Below are 16,704 nucleotides of genomic sequence, written 5' to 3' on the forward strand. Positions count from 1 at the left end.
CCTAAATGTCCTGGTAAATTAAAATACATAGAACTGCCCAGCAGTCAAAACCACTGAGTTAGACTTACATGTACCAACACACATTCTGATGATACTGCTGAATGAAAGCAAGGAAAGACAGCCTTATAAACATGACAGAACTTTTGCTAAATGCAATAAAGTTGAAAATAAGAAACACTAGATATTTGCAAGAGTACATATATATGTTGAAAGTAAATAGGAGGCAAAAGGATAAACGTCAAACTGATAATAGTATTATTTCTGGGAGGCAGAGGGGGAGGCTGGGAAGAGGAGACTCTGGTTTTCCATCAACAACACTTACTTCTGTTCTGAATGCTTATGTTTTCAAGAATTCTATAACCATGGATTCCCATTTTTAAAATCTGCTATTATCATACTGATGTATAAATGATAATAGAGAGAACTCACAAACTGGACCACAGAGAATTCATTTAGGATAATTCCCTTAATATGAAGGAAGAGTTGAATCTGCAGGTGGAATGAGCACAAGAAAAAATTCTCCCAAATAACGACAACAAAAAACCCCACCCAACATGTGAGTAATATTTAAATAATTTAATTTCAAAATTACAGGAATAATTCTTCAGGGAACCAGACCAAGAGAAAGCTGCATATAAAATAGAATCAACTTCTAGATTTCTCTACAGAAATTTTTAATATCAGAAGAAAACCTAGCCAGATATTGAAGATAAGTTGGATCCACATTTTATACCCAGCAGCATAACAAAGGTACAGACATTCTCAAACACTCATACCAAACCAAACCAACCAAACCAACCAACCCTGGGGGAAAATAACAGTAAAATACCTTTTTAAAAATCCAATGATTAAATCCTACTAAACCAAAGAAATTTTAAGATACAATTAGCCACTGTTCTTGGCTATCCTCCTTGTCATTAACAGAATGCAAACCATTTCACAACTGTGCCTATCTCCTTCCATTTATTCCTTGTCTCTCTCTTGGTCTCTTGTTCCAGTCAGCTCTCTCTGTAAGGTTCCCTTCTCTTTGTTCTGGCTGTGTTTCTTCAAAAATTGAAAAGATAACTTTTCAGTTTCTACTATATAATATTTGCATCTATCTTCTGCTATAATAAATCCTTCATCTGATCACTATTCCCCATTTTTATTGCTTTTAAATATTTTTGTTAACAACAGATGACTCTCTGGACAATATATTTTTGTGGTGAAGACACATTCGATAGTCATTCAAGTCCTTCAGTCTGAACTTCGGTTCATTTTCTTTTGTGAGAACAAATTAAAAATAAATTTAATAGATTATATTGAAAGAAATATTCAGTGTGATCCTCATTCTATTTTCTGAACTATGTGCATCATTCTAAAGAGAGATGTCAGGAAAGATATTCACCAAAAGTTAATGATGGTTATTTCTGATGATAAGACAATTTTTACTTTGCTTTGGCTTTAACTTCCTTTCTGTGTTACTTCAGTTTTTTAAACTTAGTAGGAAACATTAAAACAGATTTAAAATGTCAATAATATAAAAAGGTACATTGTTAAAGTCCGAGCTCTAAGAGTTTACTGATGCAGCATTTCTTTCAATAAAGATGTGCTGTGTCATTTATGAATTGAGTTTCTATTATGTATTAGGGTTCAGAGAAAAATTGACGAAGACTTATCCCATAAAGCATGGAGAGGGTGACACAAACAGAACTAAAGAGAAAATAATAATAATAATAATAATATTAAAACCTTCTGTAAATTCTAAGGAAGAAATAAAGAGAGAATTAGATGAGAGGGTAATTCCAATCTACTCTGTGGGGGTGAGCTTGCTCAGAAACAGATGAGGGAGAGGAATCGTCCATATGGAGGGGATTCCAGGCAAAACAAGAGTCTGTGCTGGAGCCTGAGACCCAGGGGAAGTCTGAAGGGATGGAAAGGAGAGGAGGTTTAGATGTTATCAGAGTCTGGAAGGAATACGGTTTTTGAAAGAAAGTTGGGTTTTGTTAGAAATGCAAGGAGAAGCCACTGGAACAGATTAAGCAACAGATGAGCAAATATATGAGTTAATGTGTCACCATGCTTTCTGGAAAATACACTGGCGGCTTCTGTAACAGACTGTCAGGGATCAGGCGGGAGGTCACCTCGGAAGTTCCGCTGAGAAGAGGTGGTTCAGATAAATCTGGTCAAAGTGGTGCTAGAGACAAGCTTGAGACCTGCCTGAAGGTAAGACAGCCAGTAAAGTGGAAAGAGGAAAGGGAGGAATGGGGTTCTCCATCCAGTTTCTCCTCTGATAATTATGACACCAAGTACCAAGCCGGGCGACAGATTTAGGAGGGAATCAAGTACAAATGAGAACTTTAGAGAAACGTGACTCAGAGAGAAGCTGAAAAGAGCCAGAGCTCCAACTTATTGCAGTGTCTGAACCTTGAGAAGGACGGAAAGAAGGACTGACAGCAACTGTGCCCAGAAACATGGGATTTTGTCTGCAGCTACATTTCTACATTTCGTTTCTCATTGGTTTTAAATGATGGGCACGGCAGACTTTGCTCAGAGGCAGTCAGCCATACGCTCTTTCTATCACTTCTTGATTTCACAGACCCTTTCAGGGACAGACTCAATGGAATTTTCCTTTAGCTAATTATTTTGACTAATGGAGTGAGTCTTCAACCAAGTCAGGCACAGAGTCTTGCCAACAAGGAGACTGACAGCCCAGGAACGTCCTACCATCGGTGCCTCCCTGCACGTAGTAACAAACGGCACGAAGCGTGCAAGCTCAGCTCGCATCACCGGCTATCCTTGGAATGTGAAAGGTAAATGATGTCTATCCATTCATGAAAACTCATTTATTTCATGGTGTGTTCTAAAATGGCCTTCCTTCCCTCCCTGACAGTTTCTGATGATTAGAATGTAGTTTCATTTTCTTTTTGGAGTTCCCGTGGAACACAGCAAGCCCCTGGGGCAGGGTTCTTTACCTTCACAGTCTGTTCCTGGGAGATGTAAAGTTCTAGAAGTGATGACTTTAAAATGGAAATGTGTTTTTTCCCAGAGCCCTTCTTCTTTGAAATATATTTGGCTAGATGTATTAAAAGTAATAAAATTGTTATAGTTTTTCCTAATGACATCCAGGATAAATGCTTCTAAATAGTAATCAGAGATACACAAGACTGACATATAATAGTATTTGTTGCACTGTTATTATATTAGCTCAATAATTAGGAATTATGTAATTTACCAACAAGGAACAAATATTGTATATAGGGTATGATTTCAATTTTATAATAAAATAAATCTATGTACATATATGCGTAGAAAAAAGAACATTAGGTAATGCATCAAAATGCTGACATTATTTGTTTCAGGTGGTAGAATTTTATGTTTTTTTTTCTTTTCAATACTTGTCTATTGTCCAAATTTCAGTAAATAGCATGCATTGTTTAACATGAAGAAATATAAATGCTATACCAATGTAATAATTTGCAGTAAGAGTGTAAATATGTAAAAATTATAACAGTGATTCAGAATTACACAGGCACGTGTTCTGGGTCGCCTGGGTGGCTCAGTCAGTTGAGCATCTGACTCTTGATTTCAGCTCAGATCATGATCTAAGGGTCATAAGATTGAGCCCCATGTCCAATTCCATGCTTAGCAAGGAGTCTGAGATTCCTTTCTCTCCCTTTCCCTCTGCCCCTCCCCCAACTCAGATAAATAAATAAATCTTAAAAAAATAAGGGCACACATTCTGAATGATCCCATAGTCCAGATTAACTCGGAAACCTATCACTCAGTACGGAGGAAATGAGGACAAAGAGAAGCCAGACTGTGCCTACAAGAGAAAATAGTAGGAGCTTCAGAACTCCTCACAAAGAAGGAGGTATTTCATATCTTGGGTGTTGGAGCATGCAAATGTGACAAATTGGATATAGAACTCCACTGGTAAAAAAGTTGAAAAGCCAAAATCTAAGTTTGCACACATCCCTCCATAATCATATCTCTATTCAGGTTTAATGTCTCCATCACTATAATCTTCACAAATCATGTTTTCCAGCCAGTGAAATCTGCTGGTTTTCCCCTAATGGATTCATTCTTAATCCCACCACTAGGGTGGGATTAAGGTGTCTCCATGTCTTTTATTTTTTCTTCTTTGCACTTAAATTAATGCAATACAGGTGACACATAAATTATAACAAGTCATGTTAAAACAGTTCAAACATTCCTTCAATGTTTTATGGATTGAATTTTTATACATTGTACAATAATACTCTTCAAATGTTTTCATGTGGAAAGCATAGTCTTTTTATGTTTGCTTTGAGTATCACTTGATGGCCATGATGCTACGGGACAAATTTTAGTTTCAGCCAATGTGGCAATAAGGTAGAGGGTTGTTCACTCACTTGAATGTCTGAAGAAGTGCCCTTCCTCCCTTGTGTTGGCTGCTTTCCACTCTGCTCAGCCCTGTAAAGGGGAGTCAGGGAGTCAGCACTTACAGGGATACTATTATAATTTTGGATAATTTATTTTAGCTCCTAGAAATTTCCAGATACTTGATTTTTTGTCATGCATTACATGTAAAATTCAACCAGGTTTCTGATTTCCTGAAATCTTCTTGTTGATAGTTAGCAGGGACTGTTCTAGACAAACTTCTAAAGCAAAAAAAAAAAAAAAAAAAAAAAAGAAAGAAAGAAAGAAAGAAAGAGAAAAGTCTTGCACTTTTTCCTTAGATAGTTTATGAAGTCGTATGGGTGGTTGGAAAAAAAAAAGTGAACTAAATATACAAGAAGCACATACAGATTGGAAAGAAAGTCAGGTATGCCTAATTCTGGGTTAACTGCAGATATGTGTGAGGCATTGGCATTAGTTTCCATCTGTACCCCAATAAAGAGTTCAAACAAACATTTTCCTGGGAAAAATACTAGGTCTGAGAAAGTCTTCTTTTAAATTATCTGAGTTCTGGGGCGCCTGGGTGGCACAGCAGTTAAGCGTCTGCCTTCGGCTCAGGGCATGATCCCGGCATTACGGGATCGAGCCCCACATCAGGCTCCTCCGCTATGAGCCTGCTTCTTCCTCTCCCGCTCCCCCTGCTTGTGTTCCCTCTCTCGCTGGCTGTCTCTATCTCTGTCGAATAAATAAATAAAATCTTTAAAAAAATAAAATAAAATAAAATATCTGAGTTCTATGAACTTCTGCTGTGTACCTCGCTCTTTAGACTACAGTTCATCTGCTGTTGGCTGTTCATTATTTTTGCATTACAAAACAAAACAAAAACAAAAACAAAAAGAATAAGAGAAACAACCCTTTTCTGTCTGCAGTTTCCCAGAGTGAAATGACTCTTTAGCCTGAGTGACTTGCTTCCTCTCTAAGGTCTTTAGGGACAGTCAATGCCTATACAACAGGAGGTGAAAATTGCACTCTTTCTGCTTCAGTTTTAACTGAATTTCTTTTTTTTAAAGATGTATTTATTTATTTGAGAGAGAGAGCGAGCACGCAAGCAGGGGGTAGGGGCAGAGAGAGATAAGCAGACTCCCTGCTGAGCAGGGAGCCCAATGCAGGGCTCAATCCCAGGACCCTGAGATCATGACCTGAGCTGAAGTCAGATGCTTAACTGACTGAGCCACCTGGGTGCCCCTTGACTGAACTTCTAAGACAATCGACACAAATTACTTCTCCATAGCAAAATGAGGCGTGAGATTACCTTGCAGGACTACAATCAAAAGGACCAAATCTGGCTTTTTGATTCTCAGACCCTCATGAATTCAGAATAGGAGACTGGGGGTAGTTTTTGCAGAAATTCATTCATGAGTGGTGAGTCTCCAACTCATAGTGTGGGAATAGGCTATTTTCCCTCCCCTCAAACCTGAGGAAAGTTCTCTTAATGGAGCCACAGCTTATATGTGTCCCCTGGGTCTTAAAAGATAGGTTGGTCCCTTCCTTATACCTGAGAAATCTAACAGCAAGATGCTGTGTCCCAGTAGAGTGAATGCAACCATGGGGATGGTCCCACAACTCTGTCTGAGACCCTCTCCACTCCACCATCGCTCCAGGCTCCAGCTGACACAATCAGATTTATTATTCACTGACTTCTCTCTCCACTAGGTACAAGTTCCATAAAAGCAGGGCCTCACCTGCCTTACATACTGCTTCGTGCCCACACCTGGATAAGAAACAGCCAACCTTGGGGCACCTGGGTGGCTCAGTCCTTAAGGGTCTACCTTCAGCTCAGGGCGTGATCCCAGGGTCCTGGGATCGAGCCCCACATGGGGCTCCTCCGCTGGGAGGCTGCTTCTTCCTCTCCCACTCCGCCTGCTTGTGTTCCGTCTCTCACTGGCTGTCTTTCTCTCTGTCAAATAAAATAATAAATAAAATAAAATAAAATAAAATAAAATAAAATAAAATAAGAAACAGCCAACCTAAATTTCAAAAACCCTGGCTGAAGGAACATCTGATAATTTACTAAAATGTGGGGTATGTGGAGATGGAGGTGTTTGGAGCAGTTCCTGGGCTTCCGGGAGGCCTCGGTAGCTCAGGAGATGGATGAAGGTGGCACTGATGTGACCATTTATTTTATTTTTATTTTTGTAAGATTTTATTTATTTATTTGACAGAGAGAGACAGAGATTTAACAGTACAAGCAGGGGGAGCAGCAGACAGAGGGAGAAGCAGATTTCCCGCTGAGCAGGGAGCCCGACATGGGGCTCAATCGCAGGACCCTGGGATCATGACTTGAGCCAAGGCAGCTGCTCAACAGACTGAGCCACCCAGGCACCAAGATTTATTTTATGCTGATGAGAGTTTGAGAATATAGATAGGCAAGCCGGTGACTTAGTGCATGATGTTCTAAGAGAGTGAAGAAGGAAAGTGGCAGATGTGGGAATAATATTTCCTCCTTTTGATCTGGGAAATTTGAATAATGACATTCTGTGTGAAGACATCTGGCAAGCTTATTGCTGGATCGCCATCATAGTGGCTAATGTGTATTGAGTATTCTCTGTGCCAGTCCCTCCTCTGGGCTTGTCATCGAGCAAGCTCATTAACCTTCATAGCAAAACTAAGAGGAAGTTACTCTTTTCAGGCCCATTTTTCAGAAGATAAACTAAGGCACAAAATTAGGATTCAGAAAAATGTTTTTGCTATTTCTAATTGCAAAAAAAAATTGACACTTGTAGCAAGTAACTGCCTTACACCCTTTCTGAATTGCAGTAAAATTTTCCAAAAAGTCCATAATTTAGAAAACCCCTAATTAAAATGCAAACCTTTGTCATATATCTAAGTCCATTTAAAATAAGACAACACTAAAAATACAGCTATTATAAAGATGGAAAAAATTAGGAAGTCTGTGGAAAAGGATTATGAAGGTATACTAGAAATCTGGTTGTTGTCTGAAAAACAGTCTTTGTAACTGTTTTGATCCCAGCTTTGGAGGAGCAAGGTACAGGAGAGAATGATATGTATACGTGACCCTTGGCCAATGCACAGGTTAGGGCTGCTGCCACCCAACTCAGTTGAAAATCCCAGTATAACTTTGAACTCCCTAAGACCTTAACTACTAATAGCCTACTGTTGACCAGAAACCTTAATGATAACAGAAAGTGAGTAACATATATTTTGTATGTATGTATTATTTTCTGTATTCTTACAACACCATAAGAAAAAAAAATACATTGACAGCACTGTGTATATATTTATTGAAACAAATCCATGTATAAGTGAACCCCCACAGGTCAAACCCATGTTGTTTAAGGGTCAACTGTATATACAGAGTAGAACAAATTATCTGTCCAAAATGGATTTCTCCTGACATAATTGGTGTGTATACACACACACACACACACATTTATACATACATATATATATATATATATCTCAATTAACCAGTGTGTGAAATATTGAGGTGACAGCTGATGGGGAACCTCACTGTGGAGAGGGTCTGCCTTCAAATGCACGTGCTTCCTTCCACTACACCCCAAATATTAAGGAGAAACAGGTGGCATGATTTTTCAAGGACTACTGAAGCTACTATTAAACTATAAAGATGTTTTCTCCCTGTTGTATTAAACAGTATAAAACTAGGAACTTTGAATAATATGCCAGCAGAAAGGTAAAACTGTATTGAGAAATTTAATTTAGGTCAGTCTTCTCAGAAAGTTACTCCTTTCATCACAACAAAACTGAAAACTGTCACAGAAAAATGGAATGAAGGAAGCAATAGGAAATGCCCCGGTCCTGTAAGGAGCCTCAGAACGGAAGCTGTTTGGTGCGGCCAATCACTTGCAAGTGGCTTTCTCAGTGTCTAATGGCCCTTACATTTCCAGCGAGCTTCTACCTCACCCTCAAACGCCTCCTTGATGAAATGTCGTGTCCTCATCAGCTCTGGAGAGCCGGTCAGGATTGACACCTCATCTGCATGGTCCTAGAATATGTGCTGAAGGCTGGGTTTATCAGAAATGCCACATTTTCCAAATGAAGTCTTGAGGATTTACAAAATGTAAGAAAGTTCAGCAAATTTGAGAAACCTAAAGGCAATGATAATTCAAAAATGCTTAATAATTCATGTGCTTTGCAGTGAATTTAACTATTTTGTCAGTGAACTTAAAACACTACATTTCTGGTTTTCTTCATTTGTTTCTAACTTATAAGCACTAGTTACAGTACAGATAGAATGCTACTATCCTCTCCAATTGGGAAGATGCAGTACAGATGGCCCTCGAACAATACCGGCATTGGGGGTGCAAGCTCCCACATAGTCAAAGATCTCTGTGTGACTTTTGACTCCTCCAAAACTTAACTGCTAACAGCGTACTGTTGACCAGAAGCCTTCACAATAACACAAACAGTTTTGCATGTTATGTGTATTAAATACTGCATTCTCACAAGGAAGTAAACTAGAGAAGAGAAAATGTTAAGAAAATCGTAAGAGAAAATACATTTGCAATATTGCTCTGTATTTATAAAGAAAAAAAAAATCCACATATTAGCAGACCCACACAGTTCACGGGTCCGCTGTACATAAATTGCTATTAAGTAGCATAGAACAATGTTATCTCTTTATTATTTTTTTATTAACACTAAAACTTTCATTATGACTGTCTAGGTACTTTTTTTAATTTAAAAAATATTTATTTATTTATTTGAGAGAGAGAGAGAGAGAGAGAAAGAGTGTACAGCACATAGAAGGGGAAGAGGAGGGAAAAGAGGGAGAGGGAAAAAAATCTCAAGCCGATTCCACACTGAGCGTGACCCCAATTTAGGGTTCAATCTCACCCTGAGATCATGACCTGAACCAAAACCAAAAGTCAGTTGCTTCACTGACTGAGCTGCCTAGGTGCCCCTTAGGTACATTTTAAAACAACTGGTATTTTGATAAATGTCATCTAATAGCCCTTTTTTCAAATGCAACATTTTTATAGTAATCTGAATTTAATCAAAATTACATGAATTTAAATTCTGATTATAATCATTCATCTGGAAGACACATCTGATATTTACTCTGTCCCCAAAATTTACATTTTTGGATAGAATTGTTACCCAGTCTACCCCTATCATAGAACAATGGAGATTTTATTTACAACAGGAAGTTTGTAATACCTTTTAAAATCAGTGATTTCTTTGCATTTGCCTTCATGACTACTTTTGGTTGCCAAGGTCAGTACAAGCTCTTTAGATGTAAAAAGTCCATTCGGAATCCAGGTGTTACAGTTAATGATGATAATGATGGGAACTGCCACTTGCTGAGAATGTACTATGTACTAGATTTCCTATTAAGCATTCTCTACTCACTGCATCAGAATCACCTGGAGAAAATTTTAAAACAAAATGAATACAGGAAACCTGTGCCTAGGTCTCTTCTGAGACCAAATGAACATCCAAGTCGGGTGTGGCAGGTCCGTGGGGGAGTCTACGTCACAGGCTGGGATGCACTGTCCTCGACTGAGCCTTGTATGGGGACCACACCCCTTAGTCCCCAAGTCACCACAGGAGAACTGTACTCAAGAAATCAGTGTTTAGAGGATTTAAGCAACTTGCTCAATTTCACACAGTTATTGATATGTCAAACCTGGATTTGATACACGTTACTCTGATCAAAGCCTTTGAGAAGTATTTTGGTGGGATAAAGGACTGATGGGACTTGACACTTCCGCCACACATATGATTATTTGGTAAATTCACTGTCAACATAGGTGATAGATATGCACGTGCTACATACGTACACACATACATACATAAATTAGGTGATAGATACATAGACGGACTTTATTAACTTCTCTGTTACATTCAAACGTGAGGAATTAGGTATCAGTATGACAGTTCTTTTACCTACTTGTGTTTTAGCTTTTATTTTTATTTAGAAATTAGTTTTATGGGAGTCAACATTTTTTTCTAAAGCTGTATGTTTTACTAGGCAAACCCATTTTTCATTCTGGTGTCACAAGTAGTTGCTAAGTTATGAGATTTATGAAAACAACCACTTCCTGATTCTGTGGCAAAGTGATAGAGTTTTCCTTTGGTTTTGTAGGGTTATTAATAAGATGACTGTCAATTATAAACTTTACTATTATTTTGAACTGCGTAAGGTAAGAATATATTTTAAAAAATGACAGAAAAGGTAACTGGCTTGGAAATTAGTGTATTCCATTTCTGGGATGATTTCTTTTCTCACTTGAAATGTGCTCTTCTAGAAGGGCTTTCAGAAAGGCACCAATGTTCTGCATCGCGAGAATTCTTCTCTTCCTGCTTTCTTGTGTTGCTCCCGTCACACCCTGGCCACAGCATCCTCTTCTACACACTCTTCCCTGGAGTCTCTGTGCTGCTCCCAGGGCTGTCTCACCGCATCTTTGGTGATGTCTGTTTTGTGTCCTTGAGTGTTTTTGTCTTCATTAACTTAAAGCTTCTTTTGGTTTTGCCCTTGACGTATGCTTCCCATGGGCAAACAAAGAACTATTCAGAGTTATTGGATTTGACATTAATTTTCAATTTATTAAAGTTAAAAATTTAAAAGTACAGGCACCTCTGACCTTTAAATTTCAACTTTTGTAAATTGCTATGCATTCTTTTTTTAACCTAGGGAATTAAAAATCACCTTTACTTATGCTTGGAGCAAGGTTCAGTTAACCTAACTTGAACAGACTAAACTCTGTTTAAAATCATTTAAAACCTAGTTAATTAAAATTCCTTTAATATATTAAACTATATTTATGAATTTAAGTATTCTTATTAGCAATTTCACATGCCTGACAGGAAACATCTACATGTATAATCAACACAGTATTCAAATGCATTTAAATAACTTTTTTATGAATATAGTATATTAAACATAACAGTAAACAACATTAGGTAAAACATTGCAACACAAGAATGCACTTGATCAAATTGTATCACATTTTGGTGCTTAAAATGAAAGACCAACTTTCAAGTTTATCTTGAATGGTAACAAAGTTTTATTTTTAAGTTTTGAAGCATAGTTACGTATCATAAAATGCACAGATCACATGAGTTCATTTCGGTAACTTTTGACAAATGTGTACATTCATGCAATTTACACTTCAAACAAAATACAGAACATTTTCATTGCCCCAGAAAGTTACTTCGTATCGACACTTCAAAAAATAAACATTCGCTGAACATTAATAGACCATATATAACACTATTATTACCATGGTTTTGATACACTTTGTCAAATCTCTACTTGGTTATTTCACTTTAAATATTAGAAAATCCCCTACCTTCTTCAGCAGTGTTTCTCAATCATGGGCCATGTTGCCCCACAGGGTGACATTTGGCAATGTCTGGAGACGTTTTTGGTTGTCACAACAAGGGGGATACCACAGGCATTTAGTGGGTAGTGGCCAGAGCTGGTGCTAAACAGGACAGGACAGCCCCGCCCCAGCAAATGTCAGTAGTGCTGAGGTTGAGAAACACTGTTTTTAAGGATACAGATTGACCAGTCCAGGCTGAGGTAACTGGGTCCAAATTTGTCCATAATTTTGCTTTTCTATCAGGGACATAAGTCTGAGATATATTTAGAAGCTAAACATATTTTCAACAAGATTTTCTACACTAAGCTCAGAAAGATATGTTAGGCCCTTTATATAGTTGATATATCTACAGGGTACCCCTCCCACCCACCATGCAGATGCTTATCCGGCAAAGTTCTCAAAATACATCCCCTCAGATCAAGATATACCACAATCGACGATTTGGTGTTATATTTAAAGTATTGCCACCTGGTTCAAGCTTCATCCATAACTCAATAGACATTTTTATGTCTTCCCATTTGGTCTTGAGTGACTCTCAAAACTGTCCTTCAGGCCACAATTCCAAAATCATTGCTATGACAACGTTCCCAGGATAATTTGATTTATTCGTATTTTATATAGAGAACCATCTATAATTTCATCATCACTTCTGGACTCAACCTTTTACAAAGTCTCCGCCATTTTAGTAAACATCACAGATAAGAGCAAATGAGTTTTTCATCATTCCTCAGTGTCAACATATCATATACAAACTGTATCAAGCCCTTGATTTTTTTCTTCTGTACCTCAAATAGCTCTTAAATCAATGCATTTCTTTCTACCTAACTCTCGCTAGTCTTTCCTTCTGAAACATAGGCTGGCCAATTCCTCTTAAATGATTTTCCTGCCTGTAATCAGACCCCCTATGTTTTATTTGTGGTATTGCATCAAAAATAATCTTTCAAAAGTACAACAAGTTTGTACCTGTCTGGATTCACAGCCTTTAGTGTTAGCAACTGCTGAATGCTGAAAACCCTCAAGACCTCAGTAGCGTAGCATAGGGGGGTAAAATTTTGCTGTTTGCACATCTGTAGCAGGGAGCTGACCTAGACATGGCTTGTTTGGATGAATTCTGCTAACACGGGCTATTTGTCTCAAGTATGTGCAGATTAGATGTTTCACTATGCATCAGTGAGGGTTTGGGGGATCTTCTCTGGGTGGAGTCTTCTCTAGGGCAGCTCTGCTGGGAATGCTCAGTTCACACAAATCTAATCTCTGCACCTTTCATCACCTACTGCGACCAGGAGGCTGTCCTGGGCTCATTTTGCATGGTGTTGACAGAAGCTTGAGAGCCCAGCAAGGAGCGTGTGAGGCTTCTTGAGGTCTAGCTTCAGAAACTGACACTTCTTTATTTCTACATCATTCCAAAGCAAGTCATATGGCTGAACCAAGGGATAAAGTATGTGGGCACGACAGAGTTACCTGGCAAAGGGCACGGGCACAGGGAGGTGAAGAATCAGAGCAAATCATTCAGTCCACCACAGATAACTTCCCATTGCCCTTAAAGCACTTGTCAAATCCCTTCACATGCTCCCAACACCTTGTGTGAGCTCACCTTACAAACCATGCCTCCCTGAGCTGACACCCTTCCTCCTCTCAGCTTAACCACTGCAGATCCACCACGCTCTCTAATCTGAGCCTGTGCACATTCTGCTCACCAGGCTTAGATGATTGTATCTGGCCTTCGTGTGCATATTCTTCAGTCTTCAGTGTAAGTATCAAAATGAGTGAAACATCCCTAGATTGTGTGAAATTTTCCTGATTTTGATTTTTATTGCTCCCTGCATTATTCTCATGCACTTATTTGTAATTATTTTGCTAATACTTCTGTCTCTAATAGGTGATAGGCCTTGTGGTTGCCTGAGCTATGTGTGATACTAATTGTATTACTCAACTGATTAATTTTGTTAAAATTGCACCCAAACATTCATTACTTTTATACCGTATTATAATTTTGTTTCTTATCATAAGTTTTTAGTTATTTGTCTGTTTTCTGATGAAATCTTGTCTCAAGGAAAGGACAAGAAACAGAAAGGCATATTTATTCAATACACATACGCTAAGGTGTTTCACATTCTATTGCATTTGCCTGTCTTAGCTACCCAGACTCCTTTTTAACCCACTTGGAATTGAGGCCTTACGAGGTTAAATCACTAATGTAAGTAGCAGAATTAACTAGCACACCAGAACAGGAACTCGGATCTGAAAGTCTCTTTCTCTTTGACCCTGATTTTAATTTCCACTGTTACCAAACAAGCCCATGTTTATTTTTCTTCCTGGTTTCCACGTACAAAACACTTTTTTCTTCAACATTTGTGTACATGACTCAATAATGTTCTCACATAGTTTAATGGTTGGTCAGCTATTTACTCCCTGAGGAGATTATATACCTTAATTTTAATTGAAGTTTTTAACTTAACTTCAGGAAGACACTTTATAGAGGAAATGCAAACAAAATTCTCATCAGTTAAGAAAATTCTCTCAATCATTGAAACGATAGTGAGGAAAATTTGAATGCCTTCAAATAACACTCAGGTGGTCAGTATGCATTAGCCAGCTTATGATCAACTATTTTTCATTCCTTTCTTCCAAGTGGCAAATTCAGGTACCTGAGCTCCTTCCATCATTTGACTCTATGATTTTTAAAAAATATTTATTTATTTATTTGAGAGACACAGAGAGAGAGGGGGCAAGGGCAGTAGGAGAGGGAGAGAGCATGCTCAAGCAGACTCCCTGCTGAGCACAGAGCCCAAGGCAGGGCTGGATCCCAGAACCCCAAGATCATGACCTGAGCCAAAATCAAGTAGGAAGCCCAATGGACTAGCCACCCAGGCACCCCCAACTCTACGATTTCTTACTTCACATAAATGAGAGAAAGACCAGGAAAATACAGCAGGTCATTTTAGGGTAACAGTCCATTTGCCAGAATCAGACACATGGACTCACCTCTTTTCAAGTGGATCAGGAAATGAGAGGCCAGGAGGTGTGTGAAGCTCCATAATGTGGGGTCCAGGATTCATCAATCAGGTGACTACCTGATGAATTCCAGAAAATTTCTGGAAATTGAGGTATGTTCCCAAAGTTTCAACTGGGGAATAGATTTTATCAAGTTTCTCCAAAGTTATCCAGGCATGCATTTTACTGTTTCCCTAATGATCAGCCAAACCTGGTCTTCCCTTGATCACTCAACCATGCAGTGACCAAGAAAAAAATTCACTGGGATGAACCTTAGTATAACACTCTGGCATGCACATATATGCACACTGGGCTGATTTGATAATTGAGATTTCATTAAACTTTTTCTATGCCATGCTTCTGTTAAGTACCTTGCAGATATGTTCTAATTTAATCCTCTCAGGAAAAATTTATGGGGCAAATGCTCACTTTAGTTCCTTTTAGAGGCGAGGGAATTGAAGCTCGAGGGAATTGAACCTCAAGTGAATTGATCTGTTTGGAACCTTAGTGATGATGTTGCTGAGATCCATGTCCAGCTTCATTTGTGAACTAAAGGCTATGATGTTTGTTTTTTTTTTAAAGATTTTTATTTATTTATTTGACAGAGACAGAGACAGCCAGCGAGAGAGGGAACACAAGCAGGGGGAGTGGGAGAGGAAGAAGCAGGCTCCCAGCAGAGAAGCCCGATGTGGGGCTCGATCCCAGAACGCTGGGATCAGGCCCTGAGCTGAAGGCAGATGCTTAACGGCTGAGCCACCCAGGCGCCCCAAGGCTATGATGCTTTTCAAGAAGCTTTAGTCTTTAAAGGTTGAAATGTTGCTTTGGGGCTCAGGGGCCATTGACCTCTCAGCTACTAATGTAACACTTTTATTGGAGAATTCCAGTACACTAAGTTGCAGTAGGGGAGGTCCCTGCTATATAAGGCAATGGGGACCAAGATGAAATACCTGCAGATCTGGCTATTAGATCTCCTGGAAGTCCTACTATTTAATAGAACTGAAGGGCATTTCCTTTGCCCAAATATGATCCCTTCAGTCACTCGTGAGATCCTGGTAATAAATAAAATCTAAGCAGTCTTACCTCTCCAAGGTCATTATTGCATATGACAGCTATTGTAAATTCCCTATCTGTATCACTTCCCCCAGAAAATTAAGCTTCTAATTTTCTTGTGTGCAGGCATATTTTATTACAATTTCTTATATATTATAAATTATTACTGCTATGAGTTTCCCTAAGTGGGTGTGAGAGGCTAGAGCAGGGCTGTTATAGACAAGGCATGGACAGAGCAATGGCCATCCTAAACTTGCCAGTGACTACAGAGGTTGACTCCTAGAGACACAATGATGTCATATTGACTAAATTAAGCGCAATGACAAAAACGCTGGCCAGCAAAGGATGAGCTCACTGTCCCATACTAGCAATTCCAGGCATTCTGACCATCTAGGAAACATCACTCATTCCAGACACAATGAGCTCCTTCCCCAGGGTGCCCACCCCTCCTGTGCCCATGTTTTTTTTTTTTTTTGTAATCTTCAGTGAGTATTACATGCCTTTACAAACATTATAAACGTTGTTAAAATTACTTCATTTTTTAGAAGTGGTATTAGAATTTCTGTAATATTTAAGTTTCTTTTATCTATTTTGAATTACTACAGCTATTATAAGAACTGTATACATAGTTAAGCCTATCATAGGCTTATGATAAGTCCTGCAGACTTTTCTTGTATCTTCTGAAATTTGAATTAAATCAAAGGCTTGCTCCCTCTTTCATGAGTGGCTCTCTCAAAGTGTCATCTTGGGGCCCATTGTATAATGAATTTGAAAAGATTGAGATAGTTCTCGATGTTTAGTTGAGAACTCTCAATGATAGTTCTGTATGTTTGCCATAGGTCATATTAATCAAAAGGTAAAATGTGTTAATACTTTTTTAATTAGTAGAACAGTATGTGTTACACTTTGTGCTTCTACTATGCTATTATAG

The 16,704-nt window shown here is 38.5% G+C and overlaps 1 long non-coding RNA gene across 3 annotated transcripts in view; it reads left to right on the plus strand.

Annotated features, from left to right (window-relative positions):
- Positions 1-2,091: 2,091 nt before the first annotated feature.
- Positions 2,092-16,704, plus strand: part of LOC125281120 (uncharacterized) — a 60,732-nt gene continuing 46,119 nt past the window's right edge. For 2 of the 3 annotated variants that reach the window (XR_008956453.1, XR_008956451.1), the window contains exon 1: positions 2,100-2,792. This is a non-coding gene — a long non-coding RNA (uncharacterized LOC125281120). Of the gene's footprint in view, positions 2,793-16,704 lie in introns of all 3 variants that reach the window. The other variant, XR_008956452.1, reaches the window with a different exon arrangement.

This window comes from Ursus arctos, unplaced genomic scaffold (assembly GCF_023065955.2).
Source record: "Ursus arctos isolate Adak ecotype North America unplaced genomic scaffold, UrsArc2.0 scaffold_3, whole genome shotgun sequence".
Classification (NCBI taxonomy): domain Eukaryota; kingdom Metazoa; phylum Chordata; class Mammalia; order Carnivora; family Ursidae; genus Ursus; species Ursus arctos.